A 6,576-nucleotide genomic window follows, 5' to 3' on the forward strand; every position below is an offset into this window, starting at 1 on the left:
TTTTCAGCCAACTTTCACCAAATCATGTGTTTTTTCTGCTCTTTACCGCCACCTTTGGTCAACTTCTGTATTGTTGTCTGATCTTTTGCATTGGTTCTGAGCATGCCTGTTTGTACTTTGTACAAAAGTCCTATGGTTTTCTGTACACACGATCAGACTTTGCTCCATCGGACTTTTGTTGCCAGAAAGTTTGTCCGTTCGCACAGCCAACAAAAGTCCGATGAAAACCAAAAAAGTTTGTCCGATGGAGCGTACACACGATCGGATGTTGCTCCAAAACAGCTAATTTGCATGTTTGTTGTTAAAAAGTCTGATCGTGTGTATGGGCCTTTAGGAAGTTTGGTGTATTTTCAGTTATGCCGCATACACACAACCGGACTTTCCGGCAGAAAAGGTCCAACGGAATAATTTCATCGGATATTCCTATCGTGTGTGGGCTTCATCAGACTTTTTTTTTTTTTTTCGAAAATTCTGACGTACCTAGAAATAGAACATGTTTCAAATCTTTCTGACGGAATCAATTCCTATCGAGAAAAAAACGTTCGTCTGTATGCTATTCCGACGGACCAAAAACAACACAAGGGCACCTATTTGCTACTGGCTATTGAACTTCCTTTTTTTAGTCCCATCATACGTCATTGTGTTCTAAACCAACGGACTATGGTGTGATCGTGTGTAGGAAAGTCCGTTTCAGCGGAACTCCGTCGTTAAGACCGTCAGAGTTTATTGTGACAGAAAAAACGGCCGCGTGTATGCTGCACTAGAGTTTTTTCTGAGTTATTATTTCAGTGTTTTTCGGTAATTTATTATGACTTCCATATTTTTACATGCTTGCGCCTTAATTTTTGTTATTGAATTCAAAGTGACACAGAACTCTGGCTTTAAAAAAAGTAATTTTCAAGTATGTTTTCTTAATTTATTAAACTACCTGCTATTGCTGTCATCCTCTTCCAAATCTCCAAATTATTTTTTCTTTCTGCTGCTGTGAACCTACTTCCTGTTAGAGGATGTTCATTCACCATAGTCACACTGTATATGCACTATATTGTCCAAAGTACTGGGACACCTGCCTTTACACGCATGTGAACTTTAATGGAATCCCAGTCTTAGTCCGTAGGGTTCAATATTGAGTTGGTCCACCCTTTGCAGCTATAACAGCTTCAACTCTTCTGGGACGGCCGTCCACAAGGTTTAGGAGTGTGCCTATGGGAATGTCTGACCATTCTTTCAGAAGCGCATTTGTGAGGTCAGGCACTGATGTTGGATATGAAGGCCTGAAGGGGTTCATTGAAAGCCCCAGCCGTGTCTGTGGAGCATTGAACGGACAGTCAAGGAGATTTCTCTTCAACTGCCCTAAGGTTGGGTGCTGCTATTTTGCCTCAGTGCTTTTCTCGGGTACACCTGGTGGGTTTTCTCTGGGGCTTTCAATGAACCCCTTCCCATGCCTTTTGGCTGCATACAATTTATATTTCAAAGCTTCTACCTAATACCATATAACTGTGGAAACTTTGGAATTTGGAGAGCCATCTACATCTTTTGACCTGTTCCATCTGTTTTTAACCCACATTACGCCATCTTTATATAATGCTGCTGTTGTTGATATAATTGTGATCTATGCTGTATACCTTCCCAAGAAGAAGGAGACTCCCAGCTCCCTGAAACGCATAGGAAAATGAATGCTATGTCTAATTATATAACGTATGGGTACTCAATTCACCAATTTCCTGTAATATATTTACTATGTTGTTCAATTTCTCTATGATATGATTTTATTTACCTAATTAATACATTTTGTGTTTTATTATAATTATTGGTGTATGTGTCTCCAAAGTCCACCACTAGGGGAACCCCTTGTTTTCTAGTTCTTCCTCATTCTTTATAGGGTCAATATGGTCTATCCTCCCTTTTTTACTTTTTTGGATTTTTTTTGCTCTCCTCCGCTATGTGTCTTTCATGTTTTATCTTAGCTGTCCTTATTGCACCCTTACATTTCTTGTTGCAATCTTAATAAAGTGTGAATGCTGATGATGATCCCTCAACCTTGTATTTTTTGAAGGCCTTCTCCTTTGCTTTTATATGTATTTTTACATTGGAGTTAAGACATCCAGGACTTTTGTTCACTCTTTTAAATTTATTACCCGATTGGATGCATTGACTAATACCTTTATTTAATATGCTCTTAAAGCAAACCCATCTCTCCTCCGTGTTCTTTGTTCCTAAGATTTTATCCCAATATATGCCTGTTGTGTATCTCTCTCTGCAACAGCTGAAAGCCAGTGGCGCACCGAGTGATTAGGGTATGTCCAAGCACACTCAGCACTCCCCGTGTGCACACCTATGCTACTAAAACACACCTTGAAATATTTCAAGAACTCAGGAATATAGGATCAGGAACCAAGAGAGCACATTCCAAGGACAGAACAAACAGAAACAAATAAATACGGATTACAAAAAAAAAAAACATTCTAGAGACAACAATCCAAACACTACAATGGAAAACCATGATTTGAATGTTAGGGCTCCTTTAAAGGCAGATGGACCCATAAGGAGGTGGAATCTTGGCCATGTCCCTGTAAATACAGGGTTCACCTGGGAGTAATAAAGCAAGTGTGCAGGTGCTGAGGAACAGGAAGAGAGCCTGAATTGCAGGAGGATCCCAAGAAGAATATAAGTGTAGCAAATTCCCGGGCTTCTTTAGGCCTAATACTTACCTCCAAAGTTAGGGAGGGCTGACATCCTTCAATGTAGAGTGGATTATAAGGCATGGTGGGTGCAATGCAATGCGCCAGACACTTTTTGAATGCAAAGAGATTGTTTCTTAACAGAACAGTGGGAGAGGGTTAGGGCCAGGACACCCTTGGGTAGATGCAAAGATAATTGTCAGACTCCGAAACCAAAACTTCTATAGGTAGACAGTAGGGATGAGCCGAACACCCCCCGGTTCGGTTCGCACCAGAACTTTCGAACGGACCCCCCGTTCGTAACGAACGTTAGAACCCCATTGAAGTCTATGGGACTCGAACGTTCGAAATGGAAAGTGCTAATTTTAACGGCTGATATGCAAGATACTGTCCTAAAAAGGGTTTGGGGACCTGACTCCTGCCTCAGGGGACATGGGTCAATGCAATAAAAAGTTTTAAAAGCGGCCGTTTTGGCGGGAACACTGATTTTAATGACGATTAAAGTGAAAAAAAAAAATGAAATATTCCTTTAAATATGGTGCCTGGGGGGTGTCTGTAGTATGCCTGTGAAGTGCCACGTGTTTCCCGTGTTTAGAACAGTCCCTGCACAAAATGACTGACATTAAACGGAAATAACACCATTTAAAACTGCTTGCGGTTTTAATGTTATATCTGGTTCCTGCAATATGGTTAAAAATCATTCAGAAAAATGGCATGGGTAGCCCTCCCTGCCCATTACCAGCCTATTTGGGTCTTGTACGCATATTAAGGGGAACCCCGTACCCATATTAAAAAAAGGAAATGTGTGTGGCCCCCAGGCCCTATATACTCAGAACAGCAGTATACAGGCGGTGCAAACAAGACAGGGACTGTGTAGGTTTGTTGTGTTAAGTTGAATCTGTTTGTAATTTTCAACTGGTACATTTTTAAAGTGTAGCTCCAGTCAAAAAAACAATTTTTAAGCTTTTTGGAAAACATAGGGAAGGGTTATCACCCCTGTATAATTTGTTTTGTCGTCCATCTTTTTTCATCTCACTTGCTGTTGTCTCCTTCCGTTTGCAAGTAGGAGATGTTTGTAAATTGGATGTTTGAAAGTAGGGGCCTGCCCTATATGCTCTGCAGAAATGGCGGAACAAGGTGTTGGTTTTGCCACAACATTGTAAGCCCTCAAAGTGACTCTTGGTGGGCGCTGGAGTGCCCTGCTGTGAACGATTATATCAAGAATTGTAATTACATGCCATTGTTGAACAGTGGTAGAAAAATTGACCTTTGGTGGTTGTGGTGCTGGTGCCACAACACTATAAGTCCTCACCGTTACTCTGGGTGGGCACAGGAAGGGGCCCTCCTGTGAAATATTATATCAAGAATTGTAATTACATGTCCCTGTTAAACAGGGGCAGAAAAATTGGGCCTTAGGCACTGTTGCCATCACACTGCAACCTCTGCCATATACTGTAGTTTTATTGCAGGAATTAGCCCTGCTGCAAAGCATTGCATCAAAAATTGTACTTAAACGCCCCTGTTAAACAGGGGCAGAAAAATTGGGCCTTAGGCACTGGTGCCATCACACTGCAACCTCTGCCATATACTGTAGTTTTATTGCAGGAATTAGCCCTGCTGCAAAGCATTGCATCAAAAATTGTACTTAAACGTCCCTGTTAAACAGGGGCAGAAAAATTGGGCCTTAGGCACTGGTGCCATCACACTGCAACCTCTGCCATATACTCTAGTTTTATTGCAGGAATTAGCCCTGCTGCAAAGCATTGCATCAAAAATTGTACTTAAACGCCCCTGTTAAACAGGGGCAGAAAAATTGGGCCTTAGGCACTGGTGCCATCACACTGCAACCTCTGCCATATACTCTAGTTTTATTGCAGGAATTAGCCCTGCTGCAAAGCATTGCATCAAAAATTGTACTTAAACGCCCCTGTTAAACAGGGGCAGAAAAATTGGGCCTTAGGCACTGGTGCCATCACACTGCAACCTCTGCCATATACTGTAGTTTTATTGCAGGAATTAGCCCTGCTGCAAAGCATTGCATCAAAAATTGTACTTAAACGCCCCTGTTAAACAGGGGCAGAAAAATTGGGCCTTAGGCACTGGTGCCATCACACTGCAACCTCTGCCATATACTGTAGTTTTATTGCAGGAATTAGCCCTGCTGCAAAGCATTGCATCAAAAATTGTACTTAAACGCCCCTGTTAAACAGGGGCAGAAAAATTGGGCCTTAGGCACTGGTGCCATCACACTGCAACCTCTGCCATATACTGTAGTTTTATTGCAGGAATTAGCCCTGCTGCAAAGCATTGCATCAAAAATTGTACTTAAACGCCCCTGTTAAACAGGGGCAGAAAAATTGGGCCTTAGGCACTGGTGCCATCACACTGCAACCTCTGCCATATACTCTAGTTTTATTGCAGGAATTAGCCCTGCTGCAAAGCATTGCATCAAAAATTGTACTTAAACGCCCCTGTTAAACAGGGGCAGAAAAATTGGGCCTTAGGCACTGGTGCCATCACACTGCAACCTCTGCCATATACTCTAGTTTTATTGCAGGAATTAGCCCTGCTGCAAAGCATTGCATCAAAAATTGTACTTAAACGCCCCTGTTAAACAGGGGCAGAAAAATTGGGCCTTAGGCACTGGTGCCATCACACTGCAACCTCTGCCATATACTGTAGTTTTATTGCAGGAATTAGCCCTGCTGCAAAGCATTGCATCAAAAATTGTACTTAAACGCCCCTGTTAAACAGGGGCAGAAAAATTGGGCTGCTGGCATCACCCAGAACCAAAAATGTTCTTCCAACATATCAGCGGAGGAGGAAGAGGATAGACAATCAACATAACAGGACAGTCACTCAGCATCAGCATAGGCAGTCTTGAAGGGATGTGGTATTTCAAAAAAAATTATTCGGTTACATCAGCTTCAGGTGCTTGGTAGCTGTGTGTGATCCAAGACTGATTCATCTTGATGAAGGTCAGTCGATCAACTGATTCGGTGGACAGGCGCACCCTGTGATCGGTAACAAAGCCACCAGCAGCACTGAAGGTGCGTTCCGAAAGAACGCTGGATGCAGGACAGGCCAGTAGCTCAATTGCATACTGTGCAAGCTCTGGCCAGTGATCCATCCTCAAGACCCAGTAAGCCAGAGGATTTTCAGTGGGAAAGGTGTCCAAGTCTGACCTTGCCCCTAGGTATTCCTGCACCATGTAAATTAGACGCTGGCGATGGGTGCTGGAACCAATCATACCTTGGGGCTGCGGACTAAAAAATTGTCTGAAAGCATCAGTCAGACAGCCACCTTCTCCACCGCTCCTTCTGACTGATGCCTCAGCAACACGTTGTCCAGGACCAGGAGTTTGTGACCTCCCAGTCTCTGGGAACGTGTTGCACAGAGCTTTCTGCAAGGCCTCCCGGAGATGTCTCATCCTCTGCTCCCTCTGCGATGGCAAGATAAGGTCGGCAACCTTACCCTTGTACCGTGGATCAAGGAGAGTGGCCAGCCAGTAATGGTCCCTCTCCTTGATCCGAAGAATATGAGGATCCTTCCGCAGGCTTTGCAGGATCAGGGAGGCCATGCAGCGTAGGTTAGCTGAGGCATTCAGTCCGGAGTCCTCTGGGTCACTAAGGACAACATGATCCGCAGCTACCTCCTCCCAGCCACGTACAAGTCCACGTGTTTCTTGGGACTGTAAATCATCCCTATAAGACTGCTGCTGCTGCTGCTGATGCTGAGTGCCAGCCTCCACCTCCATGCTGACACAATCATCCTCCTCCTCCTCTTCCTCCTCCTCACCCTCTTCCTGTGTGATGGCTGGCACAGCAGGAACACTGTCTGGATAAAGGGGGCCTTGAGAGGCAAGGAAGTCCTCCTCTTCCTGCCTCTGTTCTGC

Source organism: Lithobates pipiens, unplaced genomic scaffold, assembly GCF_037356315.1.
Source record: "Lithobates pipiens isolate NorthernLeopardFrog02 unplaced genomic scaffold, aLitPip1_a1.2 Scaffold_3, whole genome shotgun sequence".
Taxonomy (NCBI): domain Eukaryota; kingdom Metazoa; phylum Chordata; class Amphibia; order Anura; family Ranidae; genus Lithobates; species Lithobates pipiens.